We start from the raw sequence: 15,991 nt of genomic DNA, 5'->3' as shown, positions 1-15,991 counted from the left end.
CGGATCAGTCCACGGGAAGGGCCAGCATGCTGATATGTGTACTGACATGGTGCATCATTTGTCCACATCAGTACACGGACAGTCCCACGGGAAGGGCTAGCATGCTGATATGTATGGTCAGCATGCTGATATGAAGTTCAGTACAACTGATCAATCACGGAAGGGCCAGCGTGCTGATATGTGTATGACCTGGTGGCATCATTGTCCAAATCTACACGGACAGTCCACGGGAAGGGCCAGCATGCTGATATGTGTGGTCAGCATGCTGATATCAGTTCAGTACACGGATCAGTCCACGGATCAGTACACGGACAGTCCAACGGGAAGGGCCAGCATGCTGATATGTGGGGTCAGCATGCTGATATGAGTTCATACACGGATCAGTACACGGATCGTACACGGACATGGTCCACGGAAGGCCAGCATGCTGATTATGTATGGTCAGCATGCTGAATATGAGTTCAGTACACAGACAGTCCACGGGAAGGGCCAGCGTGCTGATATTTTACTGACATGGTGCATCAGTTGTCCAAAATCAGTACACGGACAGTCCACGGGAAGGGCCAGCATGCTGATATGTGTGGTCAGCATGCTGATATGAGTTCAGTACACGGATCAGTACACGGATCAGTACACGGACAGTCCACGGAAGGGCCAGCATGCTGAATGTGTGGTCAGCATGCTGATATGAGTTCAGTACACGGATCAGTACACGGATCAGTACACACGGACAGTCCACGGGAAGGGCCAGCATGCTGATATGTGTGGTCAGCATCTGATATGAGTTCCCGTACACGGATCAGTACTACTTGGACCAATCCAGACTGACTTGGACAGTCCAGTCCCATCCAAACTCGAGCTTATGTCCGATCAGTACCGGATCAGTCCACGGAAGGGCCAGCATGCTGATATGTGTACTGACATGGTGCATCAGTTGTCCAAAATCAGTACACGGACAGTCCACGGGAAGGGCCAGCATGCTGATATGTATGGTCAGCATGCTGATATGAGTTCAGTACACGGATCAGTCCACGGGAAGGGCCAGCGTGCTGATATGTGTACTGACATGGTGCATCAGTTGTCCAAAATCAGTACACGGACAGTCCACGGGAAGGGCCAGCATGCTGATATGTGTGGTCAGCATGCTGATATGAGTTCAGTACACGGATCAGTCCACGGATCAGTACACGGACAGTCCACGGGAAGGGCCAGCATGCTGATATGTGTGGTCAGCATGCTGATATGAGTTCAGTACACGGATCAGTACACGGATCAGTACACGGACAGTCCACGGGAAGGGCCAGCATGCTGATATGTATGGTCAGCATGCTGATATGAGTTCAGTACACGGATCAGTCCACGGGAAGGGCCAGCATGCTGATATGTGTGGTCAGCATGCTGATATGAGTTCAGTACACGGATCAGTACACGGACAGTCCACGGGAAGGGCCAGCATGCTGATATGTGTGGTCAGCATGCTGATATGAGTTCAGTACACGGATCAGTACACGGACAGTCCACGGGAAGGGCCAGCATGCTGATATGTGTGGTCAGCATGCTGATATGAGTTCAGTACACGGATCAGTACACGGATCAGTACACGAATCAGTCCACGGGAAGGGCCAGCATGCTGATATGTGTGGTCAGCATGCTGATATGAGTTCAGTACACGGATCAGTACACGGACAGTCCACGGGAAGGGCCAGCATGCTGATATGTGTGGTCAGCATGCTGATATGAGTTCAGTACACGGACAGTCCACGCGAAGGGCCAGCATGCTGATATGTGTGGTCAGCATGCTGATATGAGTTCAGTACACGGATCAGTACACGAATCAGTCCACGGGAAGGGCCAGCATGCTAATATGTGTGGTCAGCATGCTGATATGAGTTCAGTACACGGATCAGTACACGGACAGTCCACGGGAAGGGCCAGCATGCTGATATGTGTGGTCAGCATGCTGATATGAGTTCAGTACACGGATCAGTCCACGGATCAGTACACGGACAGTCCACGGGAAGGGCCAGCATGCTGATATGTGTGGTCAGCATGCTGATATGAGTTCAGTACACGGATCAGTACACGGATCAGTACACGGACAAGTCCACGGGAAGGGCCAGCATGCTGATATGTGTGGTCAGCATGCTGATATGAGTTCAGTACACGGATCAGTACTACTTGGACCAATCAGACTGACTTGGACAGTCCAGTCCATCAAAACTCGAGCTTATGTCCAGATCAGTACACGGATCAGTCCACGGGAAGGGCCAGCATGCTGATATGTGTACTGACAGGGTGCATCAGTTGTCCAAAATCAGTACACGGACAGTCCACGGGAAGGGCCAGCATGCTGATATGTATGGTCAGCATGCTGATATGAGTTCAGTACACGGATCAGTCCACGGGAAGAGCCAGCGTGCTGATATGTGTACTGACATGGTGCATCAGTTGTCCAAAATCAGTACACGGACAGTCCACGGGAAGGGCCAGCATGCTGATATGTGTGGTCAGCATGCTGATATGAGTTCAGTACACGGATCAGTCCACGGATCAGTACACGGACAGTCCACGGGAAGGGCCAGCATGCTGATATGTGTGGTCAGCATGCTGATATGAGTTCAGTACACGGATCAGTACACGGATCAGTACAGGGACAGTCCACGGGAAGGGCCAGCATGCTGATATGTATGGTCAGCATGCTGATATGAGTTCAGTACACGATCAGTCCACGGGAAGGGCCAGCGTGCTGATATGTGTACTGACATGGTGCATCAGTTGTCCAAAATCAGTACACGGACAGTCCACGGGAAGGGCCAGCATGCTGATATGTGTGGTCAGCATGCTGATATGAGTTCAGTACACGGATCAGTCCACGGATCAGTACACGGACAGTCCACGGGAAGGGCCAGCATGCTGATATGTGTGGTCAGCATGCTGATATGAGTTCAGTACACGGATCAGTACACGGATCAGTACACGGACAGTCCACGGGAAGGGCCAGCATGCTGATATGTGTGGTCAGCATGCGGATATGAGTTCAGTACACGGATCAGTACTACTTGGACCAATCAGACTGACTTGGACAGTCCAGTCCATCAAAACTCGAGCTTATGTCCAGATCAGTACACGGATCAGTCCACGGGAAGGGCCAGCATGCTGATATGTGTACTGACATGGTGCATCAGTTGTCCAAAATCAGTACACGGACAGTCCACGGGAAGGGCCAGCATGCTGATATGTATGGTCAGCATGCTGATATGAGTTCAGTACACGGATCAATCCACGGGAAGGGCCAGCGTGCTGATATGTGTACTGACATGGTGCATCAGTTGTCGAAAATCAGTACACGGACAGTCCACGGGAAGGGCCAGCATGCTGATATGTGTGGTCAGCATGCTGATATGAGTTCAGTACACGGATCAGTCCACGGATCAGTACACGGACAGTCCACGGGAAGGGCCAGCATGCTGATATGTGTGGTCAGCATGCTGATATGAGTTCAGTACACGGATCAGTACACGGATCAGTACACGGACAGTCCACGGGAAGGGCCAGCATGCTGATATGTATGGTCAGCATGCTGATAAGAGTTCAGTACACGGATCAGTCCACGGGAAGGGCCAGCGTGCTGATATGTGTACTGACATGGTGCATCAGTTGTCCAAAATCAGTACACGGACAGTCCACGGGAAGGGCCAGCATGCTGATATGTGTGGTCAGCATGCTGATATGAGTTCAGTACACGGATCAGTCCACGGATCAGTACACGGACAGTCCACGGGAAGGGCCAGCATGCTGATATGTGTGGTCAGCATGCTGATATGAGTTCAGTACACGGATCAGTACACGGATCAGTACACGGACAGTCCACGGGAAGGGCCAGCATGCTGATATGTGTGGTCAGCATGCTGATATGAGTTCAGTACACGGATCAGTACTACTTGGACCAATCACTGACTTGGACAGTCCAGTCCATCAAAACTCGAGCTTATGTCCAGATCAGTACACGGATCAGTCCACGGGAAGGGCCAGCATGCTGATATGTGTACTGACATGGTGCATCAGTTGTCCAAAATCAGTACACGGACAGTCCACGGGAAGGGCTAGCATGCTGATATGTATGGTCAGCATGCTGATATGAGTTCAGTACACGGATCAGTCCACGGGAAGGGCCAGCGTGCTGATATGTGTACTGACATGGTGCATCAGTTGTCCAAAATCAGTACACGGACAGTCCACGGGAAGGGCCAGCATGCTGATATGTGTGGTCAGCATGCTGATATCAGTTCAGTACACGGATCAGTCCACGGATCAGTACACGGACAGTCCACGGGAAGGGCCAGCATGCTGATATGTGTGGTCAGCATGCTGATATGAGTTCAGTACACGGATCAGTACACGGATCAGTACACGGACAGTCCACGGGAAGGGCCAGCATGCTGATATGTATGGTCAGCATGCTGATATGAGTTCAGTACACAGATCAGTCCACGGGAAGGGCCAGCGTGCTGATATGTGTACTGACATGGTGCATCAGTTGTCCAAAATCAGTACACGGACAGTCCACGGGAAGGGCCAGCATGCTGATATGTGTGGTCAGCATGCTGATATGTGTGGTCAGCATGCTGATATGAGTTCAGTACACGGATCAGTCCACGGATCAGTACACGGACAGTCCACGGGAAGGGCCAGCATGCTGATATGTGTGGTCAGCATGCTGATATGAGTTCAGCACACGGATCAGTACACGGATCAGTACACGGACAGTCCACGGGAAGGGCCAGCATGCTGATATGTGTGGTCAGCATGCTGATATGAGTTCAGTACACGGATCAGTACTACTTGGACCAATCAGACTGACTTGGACAGTCCAGTCCATCAAAACTCGAGCTTATGTCCAGATCAGTACACGGATCAGTCCACGGGAAGGGCCAGCATGCTGATATGTGTACTGACATGGTGCATCAGTTGTCCAAAATCAGTACACGGACAGTCCACGGGAAGGGCCAGCATGCTGATATGTATGGTCAGCATGCTGATATGAGTTCAGTACACGGATCAGTCCACGGGAAGGGCCAGCGTGCTGATATGTGTACTGACATGGTGCATCAGTTGTCCAAAATCAGTACACGGACAGTCCACGGGAAGGGCCAGCATGCTGATATGTGTGGTCAGCATGCTGATATGAGTTCAGTACACGGATCAGTCCACGGATCAGTACACGGACAGTCCACGGGAAGGGCCAGCATGCTGATATGTGTGGTCAGCATGCTGATATGAGTTCAGTACACGGATCAGTACACGGATCAGTACACGGACAGTCCACGGGAAGGGCCAGCATGCTGATATGTATGGTCAGCATGCTGATATGAGTTCAGTACACGGATCAGTCCACGGGAAGGGCCAGCATGCTGATATGTGTGGTCAGCATGCTGATATGAGTTCAGTACACGGATCAGTCCACGGATCAGTACACGGACAGTCCACGGGAAGGGCCAGCATGCTGATATGTGTGGTCAGCATGCTGATATGAGTTCAGTACACGGATCAGTACACGGACAGTCCACGGGAAGGGCCAGCATGCTGATATGTGTGGTCAGCATGCTGATATGAGTTCAGTACACGGATCAGTACACGGATCAGTACACGAATCAGTCCACGGGAAGGGCCAGCATGCTGATATGTGTGGTCAGCATGCTGATATGAGTTCAGTACACGGATCAGTACACGGACAGTCCACGGGAAGGGCCAGCATGCTGATATGTGTGGTCAGCATGCTGATATGAGTTCAGTACACGGACAGTCCACGGGAAGGGCCAGCATGCTGATATGTGTGGTCAGCATGCTGATATGAGTTCAGTACACGGATCAGTACACGAATCAGTCCACGGGAAGGGCCAGCATGCTAATATGTGTGGTCAGCATGCTGATATGAGTTCAGTACACGGATCAGTACACGGACAGTCCACGGGAAGGGCCAGCATGCTGATATGTGTGGTCAGCATGCTGATATGAGTTCAGTACACGGATCAGTCCACGGATCAGTACACGGACAGTCCACGGGAAGGGCCAGCATGCTGATATGTGTGGTCAGCATGCTGATATGAGTTCAGTACACGGATCAGTACACGGATCAGTACACGGACAGTCCACGGGAAGGGCCAGCATGCTGATATGTGTGGTCAGCATGCTGATATGAGTTCAGTACACGGATCAGTACTACTTGGACCAATCAGACTGACTTGGACAGTCCAGTCCATCAAAACTCGAGCTTATGTCCAGATCAGTACACGGATCAGTCCACGGGAAGGGCCAGCATGCTGATATGTGTACTGACAGGGTGCATCAGTTGTCCAAAATCAGTACACGGACAGTCCACGGGAAGGGCCAGCATGCTGATATGTATGGTCAGCATGCTGATATGAGTTCAGTACACGGATCAGTCCACGGGAAGAGCCAGCGTGCTGATATGTGTACTGACATGGTGCATCAGTTGTCCAAAATCAGTACACGGACAGTCCACGGGAAGGGCCAGCATGCTGATATGTGTGGTCAGCATGCTGATATGAGTTCAGTACACGGATCAGTCCACGGATCAGTACACGGACAGTCCACGGGAAGGGCCAGCATGCTGATATGTGTGGTCAGCATGCTGATATGAGTTCAGTACACGGATCAGTACACGGATCAGTACAGGGACAGTCCACGGGAAGGGCCAGCATGCTGATATGTATGGTCAGCATGCTGATATGAGTTCAGTACACGGATCAGTCCACGGGAAGGGCCAGCGTGCTGATATGTGTACTGACATGGTGCATCAGTTGTCCAAAATCAGTACACGGACAGTCCACGGGAAGGGCCAGCATGCTGATATGTGTGGTCAGCATGCTGATATGAGTTCAGTACACGGATCAGTCCACGGATCAGTACACGGACAGTCCACGGGAAGGGCCAGCATGCTGATATGTGTGGTCAGCATGCTGATATGAGTTCAGTACACGGATCAGTACACGGATCAGTACACGGACAGTCCACGGGAAGGGCCAGCATGCTGATATGTGTGGTCAGCATGCGGATATGAGTTCAGTACACGGATCAGTACTACTTGGACCAATCAGACTGACTTGGACAGTCCAGTCCATCAAAACTCGAGCTTATGTCCAGATCAGTACACGGATCAGTCCACGGGAAGGGCCAGCATGCTGATATGTGTACTGACATGGTGCATCAGTTGTCCAAAATCAGTACACGGACAGTCCACGGGAAGGGGCAGCATGCTGATATGTATGGTCAGCATGCTGATATGAGTTCAGTACACGGATCAGTCCACGGGAAGGGCCAGCGTGCTGATATGTGTACTGACATGGTGCATCAGTTGTCCAAAATCAGTACACGGACAGTCCACGGGAAGGGCCAGCATGCTGATATGTGTGGTCAGCATGCTGATATGAGTTCAGTACACGGATCAGTCCACGGATCAGTACACGGACAGTCCACGGGAAGGGCCGGCATGCTGATATGTGTGGTCAGCATGCTGATATGAGTTCAGTACACGGATCAGTACACGGACAGTCCATGGGAAGGGCCAGCATGCTGATATGTATGGTCAGCATGCTGATATGAGTTCAGTACACGGATCAGTCAACGGGAAGGGCCAGCGTGCTGATATGTGTACTGACATGGTGCATCAGTTGTCCAAAATCAGTACACGGACAGTCCACGGGAAGGGCCAGCATGCTGATATGTGTGGTCAGCATGCTGATATGAGTTCAGTACACGGATCAGTCCACGGATCAGTACACGGACAGTCCACGGGAAGGGCCAGCATGCTGATATGTGTGGTCAGCATGCTGATATGAGTTCAGTACACGGACAGTCCACGGGAAGGGCCAGCATGCTGATATGTGTGGTCAGCATGCTGATATGAGTTCAGTACACGGATCAGTACACGAATCAGTCCACGGGAAGGGCCAGCATGCTAATATGTGTGGTCAGCATGCTGATATGAGTTCAGTACACGGATCAGTACACGGACAGTCCACGGGAAGGGCCAGCATGCTGATATGTGTGGTCAGCATGCTGATATGAGTTCAGTACACGGATCAGTCCACGGATCAGTACACGGACAGTCCACGGGAAGGGCCAGCATGCTGATATGTGTGGTCAGCATGCTGATATGAGTTCAGTACACGGATCAGTACACGGATCAGTACACGGACAGTCCACGGGAAGGGCCAGCATGCTGATATGTGTGGTCAGCATGCTGATATGAGTTCAGTACACGGATCAGTACTACTTGGACCAATCAGACTGACTTGGACAGTCCAGTCCATCAAAACTCGAGCTTATGTCCAGATCAGTACACGGATCAGTCCACGGGAAGGGCCAGCATGCTGATATGTGTACTGACAGGGTGCATCAGTTGTCCAAAATCAGTACACGGACAGTCCACGGGAAGGGCCAGCATGCTGATATGTATGGTCAGCATGCTGATATGAGTTCAGTACACGGATCAGTCCACGGGAAGAGCCAGCGTGCTGATATGTGTACTGACATGGTGCATCAGTTGTCCAAAATCAGTACACGGACAGTCCACGGGAAGGGCCAGCATGCTGATATGTGTGGTCAGCATGCTGATATGAGTTCAGTACACGGATCAGTCCACGGATCAGTACACGGACAGTCCACGGGAAGGGCCAGCATGCTGATATGTGTGGTCAGCATGCTGATATGAGTTCAGTACACGGATCAGTACACGGATCAGTACAGGGACAGTCCACGGGAAGGGCCAGCATGCTGATATGTATGGTCAGCATGCTGATATGAGTTCAGTACACGGATCAGTCCACGGGAAGGGCCAGCGTGCTGATATGTGTACTGACATGGTGCATCAGTTGTCCAAAATCAGTACACGGACAGTCCACGGGAAGGGCCAGCATGCTGATATGTGTGGTCAGCATGCTGATATGAGTTCAGTACACGGATCAGTCCACGGATCAGTACACGGACAGTCCACGGGAAGGGCCAGCATGCTGATATGTGTGGTCAGCATGCTGATATGAGTTCAGTACACGGATCAGTACACGGATCAGTACACGGACAGTCCACGGGAAGGGCCAGCATGCTGATATGTGTGGTCAGCATGCGGATATGAGTTCAGTACACGGATCAGTACTACTTGGACCAATCAGACTGGCTTGGACAGTCCAGTCCATCAAAACTCGAGCTTATGTCCAGATCAGTACACGGATCAGTCCACGGGAAGGGCCAGCATGCTGATATGTGTACTGACATGGTGCATCAGTTGTCCAAAATCAGTACACGGACAGTCCACGGGAAGGGCCAGCATGCTGATATGTATGGTCAGCATGCTGATATGAGTTCAGTACACGGATCAGTCCACGGGAAGGGCCAGCGTGCTGATATGTGTACTGACATGGTGCATCAGTTGTCCAAAATCAGTACACGGACAGTCCACGGGAAGGGCCAGCATGCTGATATGTGTGGTCAGCATGCTGATATGAGTTCAGTACACGGATCAGTCCACGGATCAGTACACGGACAGTCCACGGGAAGGGCCGGCATGCTGATATGTGTGGTCAGCATGCTGATATGAGTTCAGTACACGGATCAGTACACGGACAGTCCATGGGAAGGGCCAGCATGCTGATATGTATGGTCAGCATGCTGATATGAGTTCAGTACACGGATCAGTCCACGGGAAGGGCCAGCGTGCTGATATGTGTACTGACATGGTGCATCAGTTGTCCAAAATCAGTACACGGACAGTCCACGGGAAGGGCCAGCATGCTGATATGTGTGGTCAGCATGCTGATATGAGTTCAGTACACGGATCAGTCCACGGATCAGTACACGGACAGTCCACGGGAAGGGCCAGCATGCTGATATGTGTGGTCATCATGCTGATATGAGTTCAGTACACGGATCAGTACACGGATCAGTACACGGACAGTCCACGGGAAGGGCCAGCATGCTGATATGTATGGTCAGCATGCTGATATGAGTTCAGTACACGGATCAGTCCACGGGAAGGGCCAGCGTGCTGATATGTGTACTGACATGGTGCATCAGTTGTCCAAAATCAGTACACGGACAGTCCACGGGAAGGGCCAGCAAGCTGATATGTGTGGTCAGCATGCTGATATGAGTTCAGTACACGGATCAGTCCACGGATCAGTACACGGACAGTCCACGGGAAGGGCCAGCATGCTGATATGTGTGGTCAGCATGCTGATATGAGTTCAGTACACGGATCAGTACACGGACAGTCCACGGGAAGGGCCAGCATGCTGATATGTGTGGTCAGCATGCTGATATGAGTTCAGTACACGGATCAGTACTACTTGGACCAATCAGACTGACTTGGACAGTCCAGTCCATCAAAACTCGAGCTTATGTCCAGATCAGTACATGGATCAGTCCACAGGAAGGGCCAGCATGCTGATATGTGTACTGACATGGTGCATCAGTTGTCCAAAATCAGTACACGGACAGTCCACAGGAAGGGCCAGCATGCTGATATGTATGGTCAGCATGCTGATAGGAGTTCAGTACACGGATCAGTCCACGGGAAGGGCCAGAGTGCTGATATGTGTACTGACATGGTGCATCAGTTGTCCAAAATCAGTACACGGACAGTCCACGGGAAGGGCCAGCATGCTGATATGTGTGGTCAGCATGCTGATATGAGTTCAGTACACGGATCAGTCCACGGATCAGTACACGGACAGTCCACGGGAAGGGCCGGCATGCTGATATGTGTGGTCAGCATGCTGATATGAGTTCAGTACACGGATCAGTACACGGACAGTCCACGGGAAGGGCCAGCATGCTGATATGTATGGTCAGCATGCTGATATGAGTTCAGTACACGGATCAGTCCACGGGAAGGGCCAGCGTGCTGATATGTGTACTGACATGGTGCATCAGTTGTCCAAAATCAGTACACGGACAGTCCACGGGAAGGGCCAGCATGCTGATATGTGTGGTCAGCATGCTGATATGAGTTCAGTACACGGATTAGTCCACGGATCAGTACACGGACAGTCCACGGGAAGGGCCAGCATGCTGATATGTGTGGTCAGCATGCTGATATGAGTTCAGTACACGGATCAGTACACGGATCAGTACACGGACAGTCCACGGGAAGGGCCAGCATGCTGATATGTGTGGTCAGCATGCTGATATGAGTTCAGTACACGGATCAGTACACGGATCAGTAAAGGAATCAGTCCACGGGAAGGGCCAGCATGCTGATATGTGTGGTCAGCATGCTGATATGAGTTCAGTACACGGATCAGTACACGGACAGTCCACGGGAAGGGCCAGCATGCTGATATGTGTGGTCAGCATGCTGATATGAGTTCAGTACACGGACAGTCCACGGGAAGGGCCAGCATGCTGATATGTGTGGTCAGCATGCTGATATGAGTTCAGTACACGGATCAGTACACGAATCAGTCCACGGGAAGGGCCAGCATGCTGATATGTGTGGTCAGCATGCTGATATGAGTTCAGTACATGGATCAGTACACGGATCAGTACACGGACAGTCCACGGGAAGGGCCAGCATGCTGATATGTGTGGTCAGCATGCTGATATGAGTTCAGTACACGGATCAGTACACGGACAGTCCACGGGAAGGGCAAGCATGCTGATATGTATGGTCAGCATGCTGATATGAGTTCAGTACACGGATCAGTCCACGGGAAGGGCCAGCGTGCTGATATGTGTACTGACATGGTGCATCAGTTGTCCAAAATCAGTACACGGACAGTCCACGGGAAGGGCCAGCATGCTGATATGTGTGGTCAGCATGCTGATATGAGTTCAGTACACGGATCAGTCCACGGATCAGTACACGGACAGTCCACGGGAAGGGCCAGCATGCTGATATGTGTGGTCAGCATGCTGATATGAGTTCAGTACACGGATCAGTACACGGATCAGTACACGGACAGTCCACGGGAAGGGCCAGCATGCTGATATGTATGGTCAGCATGCTGATATGAGTTCAGTACACGGATCAGTCCACGGGAAGGGCCAGCGTGCTGATATGTGTACTGACATGGTGCATCAGTTGTCCAAAATCAGTACACGGACAGTCCACGGGAAGGGCCAGCATGCTGATATGTGTGGTCAGCATGCTGATATGAGTTCAGTACACGGATCAGTCCACGGATCAGTACACGGACAGTCCACGGGAAGGGCCAGCATGCTGATATGTGTGGTCAGCATGCTGATATGAGTTCAGTACACGGATCAGTACACGGATCAGTACACGGACAGTCCACGGGAAGGGCCAGCATGCTGATATGTGTGGTCAGCATGCTGATATGAGTTCAGTACACGGATCAGTACTACTTGGACCAATCAGACTGACTTGGACAGTCCAGTCCATCAAAACTCGAGCTTATGTCCAGATCAGTACACGGATCAGTCCACGGGAAGGGCCAGCATGCTGATATGTGTACTGACATGGTGCATCAGTTGTCCAAAATCAGTACACGGACAGTCCACAGGAAGGGCCAGCATGCTGATATGTATGGTCAGCATGCTGATAGGAGTTCAGTACACGGATCAGTCCACGGGAAGGGCCAGCGTGCTGATATGTGTACTGACATGGTGCATCAGTTGTCCAAAATCAGTACACGGACAGTCCACGGGAAGGGCCAGCATGCTGATATGTGTGGTCAGCATGCTGATATGAGTTCAGTACACGGATCAGTCCACGGATCAGTACACAGACAGTCCAGGGGAAGGGCCGGCATGCTGATATGTGTGGTCAGCATGCTGATATGAGTTCAGTACACGGATCAGTACACGGACAGTCCACGGGAAGGGCCAGCATGCTGATATGTATGGTCAGCATGCTGATATGAGTTCAGTACACGGATCAGTCCACGGGAAGGGCCAGCGTGCTGATATGTGTACTGACATGGTGCATCAGTTGTCCAAAATCAGTACACGGACAGTCCACGGGAAGGGCCAGCATGCTGATATGTGTGGTCAGCATGCTGATATGAGTTCAGTACACGGATCAGTACACGGACAGTCCACGGGAAGGGCCAGCATGCTGATATGTATGGTCAGCATGCTAATATGAGTTCAGTACACGGATCAGTCCACGGGAAGGGCCAGCGTGCTGATATGTGTACTGACATGGTGCATCAGTTGTCCAAAATCAGTACACGGACAGTCCACGGGAAGGGCCAGCATGCTGATATGTGTGGTCAGCATGCTGATATGAGTTCAGTACACGGATTAGTCCACGGATCAGTACACGGACAGTCCACGGGAAGGGCCAGCATGCTGATATGTGTGGTCAGCATGCTGATATGAGTTCAGTACACGGATCAGTACACGGATCAGTACACGGACAGTCCACGGGAAGGGCCAGCATGCTGATATGTGTGGTCAGCATGCTGATATGAGTTCAGTACACGGATCAGTACACGGATCAGTAAACGAATCAGTCCACGGGAAGGGCCAGCATGCTGATATGTGTGGTCAGCATGCTGATATGAGTTCAGTACACGGATCAGTACACGGACAGTCCACGGGAAGGGCCAGCATGCTGATATGTGTGGTCAGCATGCTGATATGAGTTCAGTACACGGACAGTCCACGGGAAGGGCCAGCATGCTGATATGTGTGGTCAGCATGCTGATATGAGTTCAGTACACGGATCAGTACACGAATCAGTCCACGGGAAGGGCCAGCATGCTGATATGTGTGGTCAGCATGCTGATATGAGTTCAGTACACGGATCAGTACACGGATCAGTACACGGACAGTCCACGGGAAGGGCCAGCATGCTGATATGTGTGGTCAGCATGCTGATATGAGTTCAGTACACGGATCAGTACACGGACAGTCCACGGGAAGGGCCAGCATGCTGATATGTATGGTCAGCATGCTGATATGAGTTCAGTACACGGATCAGTCCACGGGAAGGGCCAGCGTGCTGATATGTGTACTGACATGGTGCATCAGTTGTCCAAAATCAGTACACGGACAGTCCACGGGAAGGGCCAGCATGCTGATATGTGTGGTCAGCATGCTGATATGAGTTCAGTACACGGATCAGTCCACGGATCAGTACACGGACAGTCCACGGGAAGGGCCAGCATGCTGATATGTGTGGTCAGCATGCTGATATGAGTTCAGTACACGGATCAGTACACAGATCAGTACACGGACAGTCCACGGGAAGGGCCAGCATGCTGATATGTATGGTCAGCATGCTGTTATGAGTTCAGTACACGGATCAGTCCACGGGAAGGGCCAGCGTGCTGATATGTGTACTGACATGGTGCATCAGTTGTCCAAAATCAGTACACGGACAGTCCACGGGAAGGGCCAGCATGCTGATATGTGTGGTCAGCATGCTGATATGAGTTCATTACACGGATCAGTCCACGGATCAGTACACGGACAGTCCACGGGAAGGGCCAGCATGCTGATATGTGTGGTCAGCATGCTGATATGAGTTCAGTACACGGATCAGTACACGGATCAGTACACGGGAAGGGCCAGCATGCTGATATGTGTGGTCAGCATGCTGATATGAGTTCAGTACACGGATCAGTACTACTTGGACCAATCAGACTGACTTGGACAGTCCAGTCCATCAAAACTCGAGCTTATGTCCAGATCAGTACACGGATCAGTCCACGGGAAGGGCCAGCATTAGAGATGTCAAATGGGCGGGTTGGGCGGGTTTGGGTGTGTCCGAATGGGCTTCAATTTTTTGCTGGACATTTTTGGTCGAAGCCCAAATAGAACCATGTCCAAATGAGACCATAACCAAATAGGACCATGATTTGTTGAGTTATCCATGGACGGCCCATGTGTCCAATTAGGGGGCGACTGGTTTTCCCGCTACCACCCGCAAACGCAGCTTTTGTGGTTGGTAGCGGTTGTCGGCGATTTGCAACAATCACTCAAATCGCTCTAAACCGCTTCAAACCGCTCTGAATCTCATAAATTCAAAAGCTGGCTCCAGCTAGCGTTTGCGGTTGCGGGCGGTTGTGAGAAAATAATTTTTTTTTTCTTTTTTTAAAACAATATATATATAAAAGTAAAAATATTTAATAAAAATTTAAAATTAAAATTATGAAAATATTAAAATATATCTATTATATTTTAATTAATATTATAAAATTTTATAATAAAAATAATTTCAATAAATTTTCAAAAATTAAAATTATAACTTTCTAAATAGAAATTTTATATTTATTATAATTTTATGATTTTTGATATTTTTATAATTATATTAAATGTAAATATTGTTAATTTATTATTTGACTGTTACCGAATTTGGTAGTTAACCAGTCATAAGTCACCCGCAAACGCACCAATTTTTAACCCTAGACATTTAAGCTTATTGGGCCGCCCATTGTCCAACTGGTTAAACCCAAATTTGGCCATGTATATAGTTGGGTTCACCCATTTGGACAAAAAATATTTATGGTTCAATATGGGCCTGTCCATTTCGGACCATATCTATTTGGACACGGGCCACCCATTTATAACCCGCCCATTTGACATTACTAGCCAGCATGCTGATATGTGTACTGACATGGTGCATCAGTTGTCCAAAATCAGTACACGGACAGTCCACAGGAAGGGCCAGCATGCTGATATGTATGGTCAGCATGCTGATAGGAGTTCAGTACACGGATCAGTCCACGGGAAGGGCCAGCGTGCTGATATGTGTACTGACATGGTGCATCAGTTGTCCAAAATCAGTACACGGACAGTCCACGGGAAGGGCCAGCATGCTGATATGTGTGGTCAGCATGCTGATATGAGTTCAGTACACGGATCAGTCCACGGATCAGTACACAGACAGTCCAGGGGAAGGGCCGGCATGCTGATATGTGTGGTCAGCATGCTGATATGAGTTCAGTACACGGATCAGTACACGGACAGTCCACGGGAAGGGCCAGCATGCTGATATGTATGG

The sequence above is a fragment of the Brassica napus genome, unplaced genomic scaffold (genome assembly GCF_020379485.1).
Source record: "Brassica napus cultivar Da-Ae unplaced genomic scaffold, Da-Ae ScsIHWf_3119;HRSCAF=3936, whole genome shotgun sequence".
Classification (NCBI taxonomy): domain Eukaryota; kingdom Viridiplantae; phylum Streptophyta; class Magnoliopsida; order Brassicales; family Brassicaceae; genus Brassica; species Brassica napus.
Note: the sequence above shows the minus strand (reverse complement) of the source record.